This window comes from Trachemys scripta, chromosome 5, assembly GCF_013100865.1.
Source record: "Trachemys scripta elegans isolate TJP31775 chromosome 5, CAS_Tse_1.0, whole genome shotgun sequence".
NCBI lineage: Eukaryota > Metazoa > Chordata > Testudines > Emydidae > Trachemys > Trachemys scripta.
The window spans coordinates 22354030-22372275 of NC_048302.1; the positions used below are offsets into that span (position 1 = coordinate 22354030).

The window sequence follows — 18246 nt, forward strand, 5'->3', positions numbered from 1 at the left end:
GTGGATGGAAGCTTTTGTTGTGTGTGTTCAATGCAAACACTGGCATTAATATGGATCAGGGAAATGTGATTTATTGTTCACGTCAATTAGAGATAGAAAAGACCGGCCAGATCATCTGCTCCAGTGTTGTTCAACTGTTTCTAGACTATAACCCCCATGTTATAACAGAATCCTTCCTGCCTTTAACCATAAAGCATTTGCAAAAAGAAGAACAGGAGTACTTGTGGCACCTTAGAGACTAACAAATTTATTAGAGCATAAGCTTTCGTGGACTACAGCCCACTTCTTCGGATGCATATAGAATGGAACATATATTGAGGAGATATATACACACATACAGAGAGCATAAACAGGTGGGAGTTGTCTTACCAACTCTGAGAGGCCAATTAATTAAGAGAAAAAAAACATTTTAAATTTGGGACCCTACTCTCATTTAGCCATAAAGAAAGGGAGGATGGTCAAGAACCCTTTTGAAAACCCCTGATTCATGTTGTTCCCTGGCAGTGCAGGATCATTGTCTCCAATTCGCAGTAAATAGATAGAGATAGTATTTCCTTCTTCCTGCTAGTATGAAATTCTATCTACAATTTTTAGACAATTTTAAGCACAGAAAGTCTACAGGTATGCTTGCCACTAATACAGAGAGCCTACCTGTTTTTTCTGGTTCACGACAGGCACGTTGGGCAGAATTTTCAAGGCAGAAACCAGATTTGTGTATGAAAAAGTCACAGCAAAACTTGTACCTTTCTTCACATACACCTTTGCCACAATTCTAGAAGTAAATGGTGTAGCTGTGGTATCAAGTTTCTAGTTACATACCTAAATAAATAGCTGTTTGCAGACATACTATCCTAATTTGCACAAGTCGCCCTGGTAAATGCTTATGGTTTTAATGGATTTCATATGCACGGGTTTCCCTCTTCCCATTTGAAAATGGTGGCCTATGCTATGTCCACCTGTGTCTAAAATAGAGTGAGTTTCACTGTAGGAGCTAGAGAGAACAAATACTGCTCAGACATAATAGATGATGCAAAGCAGCCCTGCGTGAGCACTCTCAGCACCCCCAGCCTACCTGCTGCTCCATGCAGCTCTGTCTGACATTTCTTGCCAGTGAGGGAAAAATCACTAATCCCTTCCCCACTACCACCAGGACACCCTGAAGCCTCCTTTCCCATGGTTGGGAGAAGCAATAATGGCTGGTGGCAGCAGGGAGAGCCCTGGGAAGAAGTGGGGCTGGCAAGCTAGTTGAGAGGGAGAAACTAGACAGCACCTCCAAACACGTCCCTGGCATTGCGCGCCTGCCCCAAGGACAGGAGAAGCAATAGGGGGTAGCAAGACAGAGCAAAATGGAGGGCAAAAGGGCTTGCTCACCATCCCGGCTAGTGGGCTGAGGGGCTCGGTCCCCTCCTCTCCTGGGGGCAGATGGCAGAGGTGGGGGCAGAGGGGCTCATGCCCCGCCAGAGGGGCAATGGGAAAGGGGCTCAGTCCCCTCCTCTCCTGGGAGCAGATGGAAGAGGTGGGGGCAGAGGGGTTCGCACCCCCCAGGGGAGATGGTAGAGGTGGGGGCAGAGGGGCTCATGCCCCGCCAGAGGGGCGATGGGAAAGGGGTTCAGTCCCCTCCTCTCCTGGGGGCAGATGGCAGAGGTGGGGGCAGAGGGATTTGCACCCCCCAGCGGAGATGGCAGAGGGGCTCACGCACCCCCTGGGGCAGGTGGTAGAGGTGGGGGCAGAGGGGCTCACGCCGCCCCGGGGCAGATGGCAGAGGGAGGAGATGGCGGGGGGGGGGGGGGGGGCCTCAGTTTTCTTCCCCAGACAGTGGGGGGGGTACACGTGCAGCAGGTGGAAAAGCCGCCGCCCCCCCACCCCACCTTTGAATTTAAAGGGCCAGCTCTGCCCTGGGGTGCGGCTGTGGGCGAGCCCGACCATCCCCGGGCGGGCAATCGCAGGGCGAGCGCCCCGGGCGCGGGCGGCCAGCGGCGGATCCCACCCGGCGCCCCGGTCACTGGCCGCCCGGCAGCGCGAGCGGCGCCGAGCTGCGCAGCGGGCCGCGGAGCCCCCGCCCGCCCGACGCGCCGCCCAGCACCTGCAGCCCGGCCCCGCGCAGGGGCGCTGCCCCGCTCCGCCGGCCGGCTAGGTCACTGGCGGGGCTCGCGCGTGTTCCCAGGGCGGGCTCGCCTCTCGCCCCCAGCATCTCTGCGGCCGCCCCCGGAGGAAGCGCTTCCTTTACTGCACGGAGGATGAATGTCTCTGCAAGGTCATCTCTGCCTTCGGCTGCGCGGCGGCATTGAAGGTAAGGGAGGGAGCCCAGGGCCGGTGACTTGCTGCTGTGGCAGACCGTCGGCTGGTGTATTTTGATTGTACGTGGCCGGTGTTTGGGGTGTGTGTGTGTGTCACACAATCATCGGGTCAGTCCTCCTCCTGCTCCACCCGTCGCTTCAATGCAACATGGCTTTCTTTGCCGCGGGGGGAAGGAACCCACCTTGCACCTGGAGGCGAACTCTGCCAGCAAGTTTGATCAGGGCAAATCAACCCCAAGGCATTACCATTGCAGAGGGCTGGGAACGGGCATAATACCAGCGGGGCACAGCAGGCGGGGTGGCTTGGCTGACAGTAGAAATCGGGGCTGTTAAATGGGGGTGAACACAACACACACACACACACACACAGCTTTGATCCATGCGCGAGGAATGAGCAGCAAAACCGGTCTGGGAAAGGGGAGCATGGCGGGGCCGGCGTGGGGGATGCGTCTGTGCCCTGGATGTCTGCAGCCCAAGGTTGTCGCTGTGAATTCTTAAGCGGCTGAAGTGTGGAGAGGAGGCGGGTGACAAGTGCAGCTGGATGGGGGACCGCAGTCTGGGTTCTCGTCTCTGTCCTAGGGCAACACTGGGGAAGAACCCATTCCCCTCCAAAACACTTGAACATTGTTTGCTAAAAGCTAGTATGCCTTTGGGATTTTTTCCCCCTCCAAGGAACCTGGGTCGTGGGTGGGGCTGGAAGAAATGTTTACTACAGCAGGAAGATAAACAAACAGAACCGATGGGATGCAGGCCTAGATTCATAACATATTTACACCCCATTTATAGAAGGTGGAGGGAATTGTTGTTGCATATTTTGCTCTGAAAATACATTGCATGTATCTCCCCAGATACCAGCTAAGGGTCAACTCCCGAAGTCTTTACAGGGAGTGTGTCTTACTATATGTCTGTACACTGTCTAGCAAATTCAGTTAGGACTGCTAGGCAATACAATACTGTGATAAAAACAATAACAAAATAATTAGGCAAACCCTTCACTGAAGGGGCAGAATTGTCTTCTCAATGGCTTCAATGGGAGTTTTGCCTGAGTAAGGAGTGCAGCAATGGGGCCAACCTATTTTTTATTTTTTTTTCCAGTCACAAATGCTGCATGTTTTGTTTTGTTTTTTTAACTTCTCATGTTTATAATGGTCACTTCTCCATAGTAGATCTGGGCAAAGAGACCCATACGAGTCTTGAAAAGCTCAGTTGTTTATTGCTTTCAGAATTATTTTGTATTTTCTTTTACTTCCCTGGTTTGTCTCTGGGAAGATGTTATGGGTTTTGGTTTTCAAAATGAAATAAACAGAATAGTCAGATGTTAAAGGAAGAGAGGAGGGAAACAAGGTGCTATGTTTCCATCTGTAAAAGACAGGCATTTGAATGGTAAAAATGAGTTTATAGTTTTGCTGCAGTGTTGCTTTGCTATTCAACAGTGGAGAGTAATTACCCTAGCAACAGCACTGTTGCACAGTACAAATACTTGCCCAGACTCAAGTGACTAGAAACAAAACACTCCATATCTCTTTGCGATGTCATTTGTTTCAAAACCTTTGATTTTTTGGGGACAGATTTTTGTTTTTAAAGGAAGGGTTGGGTGGAATAAGAGTGATGTGGATGACAGAATGAGGCTTCACAGGACCCATCCTAAAAGAGACTAGAAAAAAGCCAGTGAGCAAATACTTTGTATCCCCTTCCCAATCTCTGTCCTTGGGATGTACTTTTTCCAGGAATGAAAATATATGTTATCCTATCCTTCCCCTTGAATTTCCTAAACCAGAGATTCCCAACCTGTGCATTCAGTGGAAGTCTGCTGAGAGTTGGCTGGTCACATGATATTAGTTCTCTTTGTTTCCAGCTGCTAAAATGAATTAAAAGAAATTGACATTACATTAAATACTTTCCTAATGTTATTTTACCTGTAAACCAGGGCTGTAGTTGCCACACTAAAGTGATTGCCAGAGGGAGATGAGGTTTGTCCATGCAGGAAGAGGAGTGGGGGTGTGCAGAGGACAAGCACTCTAATGAGATGTGGTCCACATGTAAATAATGAGATCCCTGGCTTTGAGCATTACTGCCATTCCATACCTCACTGTTCATAAATCTTCCGAAACCCTGCTCCTGCTCCCACTGACGTCAGTGGCAAAACTCCAGTTGACCTCAAAATCACAGATGATGTATTATAGTGGGGGAATCACAGTTCTTCACAAGTGAATCTGCATTTTTTAATCCCATTTTCTTTGCCTTTCCCGCATTTTTCTTCTTATCTTGGGAAGGGATAACTAACTCTGCCAATGGATTTCAGAGATCTTAAAGCCCAAAGGGATCATTATGATCATCTAGTCTGATCTCCTGCATAACACAGGCCATAGAATATTTCACGGGGATTCCTGCATCTAGCCCAACACCTTATGGTTCTGCTAAAGTATAGCTGTTAGATAGGTATCTATCTTGATTTAAAGACTCCAAGTGACAGAGAGCTTACCACATTCCTTGAGAATTTGCACCAGTAGTTAATTACCCTCACTGTTAAAAATTTACGTATTCTTTCCTGTCTGAAATTTTCTGACTTCAGCTTCCAGCCATTGGATCTTGTAATGCCTTTGTCATCTTAAATAGCCATCTGGTATCAGATATTTTCTCTCTTGGCATGTGCTTATAGACAGTAATTGAATTGCCTCTTAACCATCTCTTTAAGTTAAACAGATCAAACTCCTTTAGTCTTCCCTGGAAGGTAAGTTTTCCAGAACACACATGTTCTGTAGCTGTTCTTGGAACCGCTCCACTGTTTCCAATCTCCTTTGTAAAGTCTGTACTCAGTATTCCACTACTGGTCTCACAGATAAAAACTCTTCCTCGGTCCTGCTTAATATTCACCTATTTATTCATCCAAGGATTGCGGTAACTCTTTTTTTCCACAGCAACACAATGGGAGTTCATGTTTAGTTGGTTATCTACAATGACCCCATGTCCTTTTCAGAGTCACTGCTTTCCAGAATAGTCTCCTAGTCTGTAAGTGTGACCTGCATTCATTCTACCTAGATCAGTGGTTCCCAAACTGGGGTTCGCGAAATGTTACGGGGGTTCTCGGGGAAAAATTCCCTAATGGCAGTCAGAGCTGTCCCTAGGGATCCTGGACAGCATGGGGCCAGCAGCCCAGAACCCATGGACTTCCAAGAGCCAAGCAGATCAAAGCAAGCATTGCTATCACACTGAGGAGATTTAAACTTCAAGATTCCTTATAAGAAATGAAAAGGGAGGTGGATATTTTTTGCTGTTTTTAAAATTAAATAGGCAGCTAGTCTTGTTTTTAAAATTATTATGAACAATTTTAAGTTTTGATGTAACGTGCATTGTTTGCCTGGACTGCTCAAGACCTGAATGCGAATGCTTGTGTAGGAGGAACTATTTGAGTTGGCGTCTTAAATGCCTTAATGCTGTTTCACATCTGATACTCCTTGATGAAACATAGGAGCCTTGTCTTATAACAGGCTTAGTCAAAGTGATACAAGCTACGAAAGTGAGATCTTGGAAGAGTGTTGCCATTTTCATAATGCAATAAAAATACTGTAATGATAATTAATAACAAATAGTGCGTAATAAGCATGTCATAAAAACAAATTTTATATTTCCAAGATCATTGCTTTTATAATTTATACTCAGGTAAAGGAGAAAATCCCTGGAAATATTCATTTTTAGGAGGGGGTTTGCGAGACTTGACATTTTAGTGAAAGGGGTTCACAGGTTGTTAAAGTTTGGGAACCACTGACCTAGATGCATAGCTTTGCATTTGGCAATAGTAAAGTGATCTGTTCTCCCCCCATCTCTTCATTAACTGGGGGTCTGCCATTGAGTAATAACGGGGCACCACTGTTTCCTTTTCCAGAAGTCAGCTAGAGTTTAGCCAGTGACTTCATTGTGAACACCATCCTCCCATTTTCTCCTTGTAATATTTGTTTCATACCGACTTTACGGTTGTGTGGCTGCAGACATCTTGCGTCTGGAAAAGAAACAAGGGGTTGAATATTGATAATGTTCACCGCAGAGCATTGCTTTGATAATTGATTTCATTCATACGTATCTCCAGTTGTTGGTATGAAGCTTGGTGTAATGGGGAAGCATCACTCTATCCTTGCAAGTGCTGTAATTTCATATTCTGCTCTGAGGAAGTTTGTATCTATAACTGATGTTTAATGACACATGAATGAGTAGCGGCACATTGAATCTTAATGGAGAATTACCACCTTCAGTATGTTAAGATCTAAACAAGGATCTGTAATGTATGTGGCGGAGCATTGGTGAACTCTGTAAAGAGAAGCACAGTCATCCCAACTACTAAAATTAAGCCCTAGTGTTTGAGGTAACTGAAGACAGTGTTTTGTTATGGATCACTGGATTAGAGCCATGGTGCTCATGTCCAGTTCTACTCAGGTCTACATTCGCTCTAGCAGACTTTAAAATGTTAGAAGGGAAGCCATCTTGGCGCAGGAGAAGAAATTAAGGTATGGATCGTGTGTGAGTAGAGGTAGCCGAGGTGTAGGGGTACATGTTTCAGAATAGGTTGGCTGGGAACTAGGAGTACTGCAGGATCTGTCAAGGCCAGGGGAAGCCTACAGAACTTAGGAGCTCTGGTGGGTAGCAGGGATGCTCTGGTGGTTTTAAGACTACAGGAGTCACTGAGGAAGCATTACTCCAGCAGTCTGTGTTGGATTCTGCTGCTATTGCTTCTGCCTTCCCTCTATTCACTTGTGTACGTTATATCAAACTCTAAATCCCAGAGCACTCTACTTCTCCATGAAGATGAGAGGAAGCTGCTTCTCTTCCCCAAAATATGGCACAGGGTTGGCGATAGAGCATTTCCTGCTGTCTTCTCAGCACTCCAAAATGATTTTGGGGAACCTCTCCCACAGTGGGATTTCAGGAGGGATGGCAGGGAGATGAGGTGTCTCAAGTTCCAGGTGGGGGGGGATATGGATAGTTTCAATTTGTGTCACTGACTGCCCAGCTTCTGTAGCCAGGAGCACTCACCCGAAAGGAGCGACTGGGGACAATAAAAATTTTATGAAAGTTAATGTTTAAAATGAAATGTATGTGAGTTAAGAGGAAAGGTACGGTACATCTGGGGTCAGGCTTGGGTTATGGGGGGTTACAGGTATCATTTGCAAGGATGAAAAGATATATACATACATATCGCATAACCTGCATAGACCCAGATTGGGGTGCAAGGGTTTTTAAAGTGTCAGTGGATAGGTGGGCTCGGGTACGCCATCCATGGAATGTATAAGAAGTCCAAGTCAGTATCGGTGTAGCAGATAAGTACATGGATGGGATGCGTCCCTGGGTCCGTCAGGGAAGGAAGTGGGTTATTCCCCTGGTCGGCGGTCTCAGTTACTCAATGTGGTATTGACAGTGTACTGTGATGTGTTCCGTATAAATGTCTCTGGAACACCTGATGGTCTCATGAGCCGGCTCGTTGTGGGGGTCCCACGAGCCCAGGGCTCCCACAATCAGGGCGTGTATCTGGACCTCATAACCCTGGGCTCTCAGGGTCTCGGCCAGTGGGGTGTATTCTGGGGTGCGCTGACTCTACAGTGGTTCTGTGAACCTGGGAAAAGATGTATTATGAGCAGCATTGTGTTTTGTTGCTAGTCCAGTGAAACATGAATGGTGTTTTTCCATGCTTTCTGTTTTTAGGGGGTAAAAATGTAGAGGTTAGCAGAAGAGGTTAAGAACTTTGATCTGCTACCACTACTTTTTCTTTTTTGTTGAATGGTTGAGATTCTTGTCCTTTCCATGTGAAAGATGCAAGCTTTCCTATGGCCTGTCATGAATTATTGTGGATCATGGCATCATAGAAGTCAGAGATGGAAAACACTTAACAAGCAATTTAGTCCTATCCCCTGCCAGTGTAGTATAATATATTTTGCTTGTGTGTCTCTTCTTGTGCTGCTTCTGTCTGAAATTTCAAAGCTTTGCCTTTTGAACCAGTGTGAGTGGTAGTCCATACTCTTGGCCAAGCTAAGAATGAACAATTTACCTCTCACTGAAGTGTTGTATTATTGTGTAAAGAGTTTAGCCGTTCAGATTGTCATTAATTGGGCAATTCATTATAATAAATACTTGTCCCTACCCGATATGTTACTTTAGCATGGCAGGTTCTTTTAATGGTGGTGCATAAAGCAGTCCATGGAAGGACTAGATAAAAGTCCATTGTTTCATGCTCTTTAAAACTAACTAGAAATTAGCAAAGGTCAAAATTTTCTTGCTTCTCAAATAAAGATCACACCAAGGAGCAGATTTTCTTTAACTAAAAAAAAAAAAAAAAAAAAGGTAGAGCATTGCAATGACTGCTAAATTATATGTGTAACTATAAATGTAGATGTTTATAATGAACCAATTCAAGCATAAGGACATGTAGCTCTGTTAAAAAAGATCCTGCTTATTTTGCTGGTCTTTAGAAAAAGGAATTTGCTTTGCTGTCTCTCATAAAATTACAAGTCCAATGTGTATGTAGTGATGTCTGAGACCACTGTGGCACCTGCTTTGGGTTACCTCTTAAACAGCAAGTGTGTGAGCATAGATATTCAGTATATCTATCAGCCCCTCATCACCACAGTGACTGAACGCCTCCCAAGTATTTAAAAATAGGAAATGATATATGTCAAACCTATTCATGGTGGAATTATAAAGTTAGTACCGTACTACAATAATGTTTCTTTGACAATTTATTAAATGTGTGAATTTTTTAAAGGAAATAACCTCCTTTTAATATCATGTAAGAGCAATGGCTTGATTGATGTGTAGTTTTGTGTGTGCGCCTGCGCCCATGAAGAACTTGTTACTGCAGGGAAGCAAAGCTGGTGGGGAGGGCAATGAATTTTTCCTTTTAGTTGGTGCCGTTAGTCTTATCTCTTGCAGGAGTGAGTTCTGTGGTCCATGTCCAACTACTGTGAAAGTTCTTTCTCTTTCACTCTTCAGCCTCCCTGTGTTGGCTGACAGCATAGGTGCGGGGTGCTGCCACTGGCTTGAAGAAGTAATAACAACCCAAATACATGGTTTCCACCTTCAGCACCCCCACTATAAAAATTGTTCCAGCATCACTGGCTGACACTTTCACCGTTCCAGTGAATCACGTCTTCCATAGTCATAGTGGGAGAAATGCTCTCTCAGGCATTTAAGTGCAATCCCATGCAATACCAGGACAGAGACTTTTAAGAGGACTCTGTTCAATGGAAAGCCAGGGCCAAGGATGGAGCCCAGATGATGCATTCACAATGACCGGTGTTGCTAAGTGGTTGGGCTCCTGTTTTGTACCCGTTCGAGCTTTATTCGGGATGTATGGCCTCATTCTTAGGTATTCTAAGTTGCACGCCGGGAGGTCACACACATATGGATCAACATGAACAGCACTGAGTCTGATGTGATGGGGTTCAACTTTCTTGCAGAGGGAAGTGGGTATTTTTTGACACTGGCTCTGTGAGCAACCAGTGACATTTAGCAGCGTAACAGGACTGAAATGCTTTGGACTTTATTAACAATCTGAGGGCAGATGCCTTAAAGCCTGAGGGACATTACAGAACAGACAAGTCTCTTTGAAGCACTTTTGGCTTTATTGCCCTCACCTCAGCCTTGCTTGTGCTCCGCTTTAGCCAGCTGCTCCTCCTCCCACCTAGGCCAAGAGAAAGCTGGGAGATGGTGATGTAGAAGAGATACAGAGCTGTGTGTTGTCCGTGTGTTGCTGTGCCATGGGTATGGAATAATGTGTGGGAGAGAACTGAGCCTGGTGGGACTCCATGGGTGAAAGCTTGGGATTGGAGAAACAGTTGCCTGGATCTGAATGGAAAAAATTTGTACTTGCACAGTGATTTACGGTCTGGAAAAGTTCTGCAGGGCAGGACTATGCTGCTGCTTTGGCAGTGGAAAATGAGGCTTTCTCTGCCTTCTTCAGAGCACAGGCATAGGGTTAGAGAAATTCCTTCTTTCTGAGCCTGCATCACTATGCTATCCCAGTATTGTTACTGTGTTCACTAGGTAGGCAGGGTCGGCAAGCATTTCCATTATAAATCTGTGTTTTCAGCTATTTGTAAGTCAACAGTAAAAAATCACTAGATTCCTGTCTAGATTGTTACATAACACTCATCACAATAATATCTAGGTTCAATCTGGGAGTAATATTTTTTCCCCTCAATTTGAAGAATATCCATTAGTATTTTTAAATTGTAAGAGTAAAAAAAAATTACTGGGCTAACCATTTTCTCTTCTCTTTCTCACTACAAAAGATTGCTTCATTTGCAAACATTAAAGGCCCAGACCTGAACTTATTCATGCAAGTCTTCCCAACAAATCATTAATATTAAGGGACAAATACTACTTGTGGGTTTCCTCACTGGTGCAAAAGGCAAAAGCAAGCTGCTACTTTCAGAATTACGAATACAGAATGAGAGTGAAACTAGATAAGATAAAATAGATAGGCACCTAGAGTGAATTTTTACTGGTGACTTGCAAATTGTTGAAAACAGTCTTTTAATGCATTGCATTGTGTCCTTTGTTTCATTTTATGTCTTTGTTTTATGACCACATGCTCTCTCTGGCCCAGTGACTGTTCCACTGTGGATAAATACTTAAATAATCATTTAAAGAGGGAGAGAGAATGGCATAACTCTGTAGCCCAGTGGTTAGGGCCCCTACCTGAGAGGTGGGAGACCCTTGATCCAGTCCCCCTATTCCAATCTCTCTCATTACTGATCCACAGTGGAACAGCTTCAGCAGGAGAGAGAGGGAGCCCCACATCAGTATAGTCTATTAGTTTGAGCACTGCCCTGAGAGATGGGAGACCCCTGTTCAAATCTTTTTTCCCCACTCTGGCAGAGAGAATTGAACTTCAGTCTCTCATTTCCCAGGCAAATGCTGTAACTACTGAGCTAAAAGCTATAAGGTGGCCACCATTACTGTCTTCTCCTCCTCCTCCTCCAGCCAGATTTTGAACGGGATCTGTTCCTGTGGGCATGCTCAGAGGCCACCAACAGAAAGTTAGGCACCTGCAGGGTGTTTAGGCACCTGCAGGGTGAGGCGGCAGCTGAGTGGGAGTTTTGTGGATCACTGTGGTGCCACACCCCAGGACCGCATCGCCGAGGCGCCTCAGTTGCTTCGTGGATTACTCCCCACCTCCTTACAAGAGCCTTTATGACAGGCCAAGGTGCAGAACAATGGCAGTAAAGGGTGTTTTACTGAAATACAATAATTCCTGGTACTTGCTGAGTCAAAGAAAATTAATCTACCCCTCCCCCCATAAAGAGAATGCTTTAGATAGTGTCTCTGAATAAATGTTTTACATTCATTTCTAACAAAATAAAACCAGGTGTATGTGTGTGTTTTCCATTCTGTTGTACACGTGGACTTTGAACTCGGAAACTGTTCTATAGCAACAAAGACGTGCACTGATTGATATTTGAATCGTAGAGATTCGGTTACTTATTAAAGTTGAGCAACTCACTTCTTGTTTAGAGTCGGTGGCCAAATGTTTGAGTTTGCACATTTGTGGCAAATATGAAAGGGCAGAGATGTCGGTACCCTGCTGTGTAAACATGGAAAAAGTGTAATCGACAACACTCCACGACCCCATTCAATCTATTAGTTTGAGAGAGAGAGAGAGAGAGAGAGAGAGAGAGCTTTGTGGCTAAGAGGCAGTGTAATACCGCTTCACACTCTGATCTGTCCTCTGCTGAAGAATGGACACATTTACTTGGCTACAACTATTTAACTGAGGTGGAGGAGAGGGAAATGCCAAAATGCACAACAAATATTGCTCACAATGAATTATTTCACCAGTTATCGGCCCCCTGCCCATGTACTATAGCCTATCCTCTTGGAGAGACTGACTTTGTGCTTTCATAAATCTTTTCCACCCTGGACTAATATCCTCAGACATAAAAAGTAAATGGTGGAAAAAAGAAATCTGATATGTTGCTATTATCAAGTTTCCCAAGTACAATGAGTAGTTCACATTCAAAAAGACAAAGATTCTACTATTGTAAGAATGATCCAGCTTCAGGTCACATTTTTTCCAACATAATGTCTCTCTGGACTGTAGATATTAGTAGCTCCAGTTGCTTTCTCTGTTCACTTTACTATACACTAATAGTAGCATCATGGGATGTTTAGTTCCACTTACTTGATTTTGCTTTTCCAAGGTGGTCTCTCTTACCACAACATAAAGAAGCCTCTTAAGGGTGCTGAAAGATTTCATGTCATTTTGATGACAAGATCATAAGAGTTCAACTCTTCAAAAACAACAAGGAGTCCTTGTGGCACTTTAGAGACTTACTTAACAAATTTATTTGGGCATAAGCTTCCATGGCTAAAACCCACTTCATCGGATGCATGGAGTGGAACATACAGTAAAGATATAAATACACAGCATATGAAAAGATGGGAGTTGCCTTACCAAGTGGGGGGGTCAGTGCTAACAAGCCAATTCAATTAAGTTGGAAGTAGGCAATTCTCAACAGTTGACAAGAAGGAGTGGAAATCACTTTTGTAGTGTTAATGAGGCCAATGTAAAGAAGGTGGCCCATTTCAGTTGACAAGATGGTGTATTTAGCAAGGGGAAAGTAGTTTTTGTAAAAACAATGAGAAGTACTTGTGGCACCTTAGAGACTAACAAATTGATTTAGTTTTTGTAGTGACCAATCCACTCCCAGTCTGTATCGAGGCCTAATTTGATGGTGTCCACTTTACAAATTAATTCCAGTTCTGCAGTTTCTCGTTGGAGTCTGTTTTTGAAGTTTTTTTTTGTTGAAGAATTGCCACTTTTTAAGTCTGTTATTTAGTGACCAGGGAGATTGAAGTGTTCTCCTACTGGTTTTTGAATGTTCTAATTCCTGATATCAGATCTGTGTCTCTTTTGTTCTTTTGTGTAGAGACTGTCCGGTTTGGCCAGTGTACATGGCAACTCTTCAAAGTATGAAATACAAAACTGCATGCTTACCTAAGAGACAGCATTTGTTAGCCCTTGCTTTTGGTAAATTAGTGTATTGGAGAATTTACAGAGATATAGTAGAACCTCAGCGTTACGAACACAGAGTTATGAACTGACCAGTCAACCATACAACTCATTTGGAACCAGAAGTATGCAGCCAGGCAGCAGCAGAGACACCCTTACCCCCTCCCCCGCCCCCCCTGCCCAAAAAAAAAAGGCAAATACAGTACAGTACTGTGGTAAACATAAACTACTAAAAATAAAGGGAAAGATTTGACAAAACAATAAAACTGTTTCTGTGCTCATTTCATTCAAATTAAAGATGGTTAAAAGCATTTTCCTTATGCTTAGTAAAGTTTTAAAGCTGTATTAAGTCAATGTTCAGTTGTAAACTTTTGAAAGAACAACCATAATGTTTTGTTCAGAGTTACGAACAACCTCCATTCCCAAGGTGTTGGTAACCCTGAGGTTCTGCTGTAGCTCTTTCCTTGCTTCCATGTTGAAGGACTCAGGGCAGGTCTACACTACGGCAGGGATCGACACTCTGAGATCAATCCACCGGCGGTTGACTTATTGGGTCTAGTAAAGACCCGCCAAATCGACTACAGATCGCTCTCCAGTCAACCCCTGTACTCTACCCGCAATGAGAAGAGTAAGGTTAGTCGACAGGAGATTTTCTTCTGTCTACTCCCCACGGTGTAGACCCCACGGTAACTTGACCTAAGGTACGTTAACTCTAGCTACGTTATTCATGTAGCTGGAGTTGCGTAGCGTCGGTCGACTTACCGCAGTAGCGTAGACATAGCCTCAGTTGAAGCTCTAAGGAGCACACAGTAGTTTGCAACCTACCAAGTTGCTGGTTGGAATAGTTGGCAAAGAACACACATGGGTAGTGGTGGTTTTATTTTCATAAATACAGTTTGTCTCTTTGGCTGTGCTGCTATAAGTGGAGGTGGCAGTATTCAGAGGGCTACCTACTGGATAAAGGCATGTGGATACCAAGATTATAAGAAGACACAAGACGGTTGGGTGTAAGAATGTATGTTCAGAAAATAATTATTTTTCGATAGGAGGAGACCTAGGGAGCTCTAAGGAGAGAGGATTGAGGCGAGCATGAGGAAGAATGTAGGAGGAAAACTTTGGCAGTGGCAGCACCGTCTTGAAGATGAAGGATAGAAGCTAAAAAAGGGTGTGAGGGGGCGTGAGGATGATATGGCTGCTCTGGTAGAAGTGGAGGATAATTTTAGACTGGAGTTGAATTGGGAGTCCAAAGAGGAGGTGGTGCAGTTTGGTTAATGGACTAGCCTTCTATCCGGGAGACCAGGTTTCAAATCTTCTAGAAGTCAAAAGTGTCAGCTGGGAGGTTCCCTCTTAGTGAGAGATCCCATCCCTCCTTTCTTGTTGCCATGCTCTATAGCATACTCCTTTCAAGGGGAAACAGATTTTTCCAGGTATACTTTTTCCCTTTGGTTCAGACCTAGATTCCTGAATGTCAGCTACAAAACAAACAAAAAGGGTTTCCCTTAAGTGACATTAAAAAATTAAGGTGATTGGAATCCTGCCCTGGCTTTGTTTACCTCTGTTTGTTTCACTGTCTCCTTCCTGGTATTTTTTTCTCATTCTCTGCACATCCCCGGGCACTGGTCTGTTCAGCATGTTTGGTAAAAGGTTTGCCACCATTAATGCTGAGCCTACACTTATCCGCAGAAACCCTGGCCCCTGCTCTGTCTTCTTTTAACCACCTCATGTCATCACCATTTTTGAAAGGGCTAATTGTTTAATTAGCGCTAAGTGGTACAGCAAGCAGGCAGCGCTGTCAGAAACAGAGCTTTATAAAATAGGTCATTTCAGGGGTTCTCAAACTGGAGGTTGTGAAGTTATTACATGGGGGGTCACGAGCTGTCAGCCTCCACCCTAAACCCCACTTCGCCTCCAGCCTTTAAAATAATGTTAAATATAAAAAAGTGTATTTAATTTATGGGGGGCGGGGTCACACTCAGAGACTTGCTGTGTGAAAGGGGTCACCAGTACAAAAGTTTGAGAAACCCCTGTTTTACATGCTCTGCTATTTGTTTCTCAGAATAGCCAGCCCCACCCTTGAATTCTTCAGAATCTGGTTCCTAACCAGTCTGGGTCCCTCTTGAAACTTAGTTCTCTTGTTCCACTTCCACTCATCTTATCCTATAAGGGATTAATTATCTTGTATAGCAGAGCTAATCAACACAGGCTGAAGGGATAGCGTTGAAGACTTGGTGCATTTGACAAGACAGAACCAATTATAGATTCAAAGATTGACTGACTTTATGCATAGTAACACCATTACTTACTGGTACTAGTGTTCACCAACTGAAGTTTACTGCAATAAAGTGCCACATACAGTAATGTGATTTGTATCTATTTTATCACTGCTTTATTCAGAAAGTTTATTTAGATAATGATAGAGCAGTGTTTCTTGCAGTGTTTTAACAGTTGGAATTAATCAGAAAAGATTGGCAGCTTTTCCACTGTGTTTTGCCTCTCGACCTGGCTGATATGCTGAGCTGAGAGAAACGTGGGATATTTTTAACTATTGCTCAGGTCTGAGTTGTGGAAAGCTTGACAGGATGGTATTTTATGGACATCTAATTGAACAGCTTCCTCAGCCCCAGGTAAATAAGACCATTAGCATAGAGTTACTCATGGTGGATGAGACAAGTGGGTCCATCTGAACTAATATCCTGCTCCTAGTGGTGCCAGTGAGGGATGCTTAAGAGAGAGACAAAACCCAGCCCACAATATTCTCAGCCAATTGTGCTATCCTGGAAGGAGGGTTCCGTCTCAGCTTCCTCAGTAGATCTGCTTCAACCCAAAAGCTTTGTAATACTATGATCTAACTTCCTACCTAAGAAGATACTACAAATTGTGATGATCTATGATAGCACCTAGAGGCTTCAATCAAGATCGGGCCCCACTGCACTAGGAATTGTACATTGATAGTTGTTTGTTGCTATCTGTATGTACAGTTCCAGTCTCAGAATTTAACAAGTTGTTTTTTTGTTTTTTTAAATGTGAGATTCCCCAAATCTCTGGCTTCAGTCATGTAACTGACTGCACTTAGACACGGGTGCACGTGCACACAACTGCTGGCAGGATTGGGGCCTATGTAGACAAGACAGAAGGTGGAGGTAAAGAAGTATTAGAACTGAGGCAGGAGAGACAGAAAATCAGGTTCATATAAGAAGGGGACTGGAGAGCCAGGAATATAGATCCAGATCTCGAGTTTCAGTCCACCTCTTGCACTGCAACACACCATCCTGTTCTGGTGCAAAGCCCCCTTCTAACCTGCTAGTTAACAGATGACATGCATGTTTTAAGTGCCTTGGTTTTAGAGTTTGGGTTTTGTTTTTTGAATGCCTACTTGCCTGCTAGCAGTGATCTTTCAAAGTAAATTAATTCAGGCCAATCTGCCCCAATATATTTAATTTCTTTATATAAATCGTCTGCGAGGTCAGTGATGTGGAACTCATGCATCATGATTTGGCAGCCAGCGTGGCCAAGCAGCAGAAGCCTGCAGAGCAGTTAGTAGCTACAGAGAACAAATTTCTAATGAACTATGCCCATAGATCACTGGCTGTTAACACCATTACACACCATATTGATCCTTTTTTTTTTTTTTTTATGTCATCCTATAAATCAGAGCAGGTTTATTATTAGAGTTCTCCAAATAGGTAGTGAAGGATGAAGTCTCTGTGTACCTAATCTACAGAGGGAAGGCTTGCATTTCTAAAGGAGTAGCAGTCTGCCTAGTTGAAAGGCTGGAAGAGACCTATTTCAGGATTATTGTTAGCTACCGTTATGTAGCTGTTCTTTCAAATGTAGGGGTAGAGAGACAAGCATATAGTTTATAGTGACCTGCTTGAAATGAAGGCTGAGATAAGCAGTACTCCATCCCTACGATCAGAAAAAAAACCCAAAACCCTGAGCATCTGACAGGCAAAAAGCACCTATAAAGCACTCAGAGAGCAGGTCTTCTCTCTGCTAAAGGGAGCAGGAATATCCTGGAATTTAATTCTCAGTGAAAGTGATAAACTTTTGCTTGAAAATATATATAGATATGAATTAAATTATATCTTACTATAACTGACCCAAGTTAATAAATGTCACCGCCGTCTCTTGGCAAGGTATCAAGGTCATGCTATAACATTAGCTGTTATTGTGATCCAGAAAACAAATAGGCTGGTTTTATATGTATGTGGACGGGGGGGTTTCTTAAGAGAACATGACAGACAAATATTAGTTAGCGTGATCGGGATCCCAGATTGCCTTCTAGTGACGAAGATCTTTTGGTTCATCATTTCCAGTGACGTGAATGTGACAGCAAACAAAGAGAAGCCAAAAAATAAAACAAACAACCTGTGCAAGGTGTTACGCAGTCAGTTTTGCTGCTAAAAGCTTTCCTTTGTGCAAAAGGACTGCTGGTTTGGGTAGGGAACACTAATACTAACTGCTGCTGGGGACTGCATGCGGTAAACTGGTACAGCTAGAGAAGATGACTAACCATAAAGGGGGTTGTAAAAGAAAATAGCTTCCTCTCAAATTATGATAGCAAACATTTGTAGGGCCTGATCTAGCATCCGTTGAAGTCAATGGAAAGATTCCCATTGACTTCAATGGGATTTTCAGTAGCCCCATGTAATACAGTTCAGAGCATTTTACAAACCTGAACTCTCACAACTACCCCCTGTAAGGAAAATAAGGCAGAGAAAATAAAGTCATAGTCTTCAACTTTGTGTGCCTAAAATTAGGCAACTTAAATTTATATTTAGACACCTAAGTAAGTGGCCTGAGGTTCAGAGGTGCTGAGCACCCATGGTCAATGGAAGATGCAGGCATTTGGAATTATGACTGGGCTTCTTGCTTTGGTTTACAAGTTTTCCTGCAATTTCCCCTTAAAGCCCACTACTTGCACTTAACATTCACACATGAACCTGATCT

At 43.9% G+C, this 18246-nt stretch overlaps 1 protein-coding gene across 1 annotated transcript in view; it reads left to right on the plus strand.

Annotated features, from left to right (window-relative positions):
• The first annotated feature begins 2157 nt into the window (after window positions 1-2157).
• The window catches only part of GPRIN3 (GPRIN family member 3), a 66002-nt gene continuing 49913 nt past the window's right edge, over window positions 2158-18246 (plus strand). The window contains exon 1 of the mRNA XM_034772763.1: window positions 2158-2290. The gene's annotated coding sequence lies outside the window, so the exon portion shown is untranslated. The remainder of the gene's footprint in view (window positions 2291-18246) is intronic.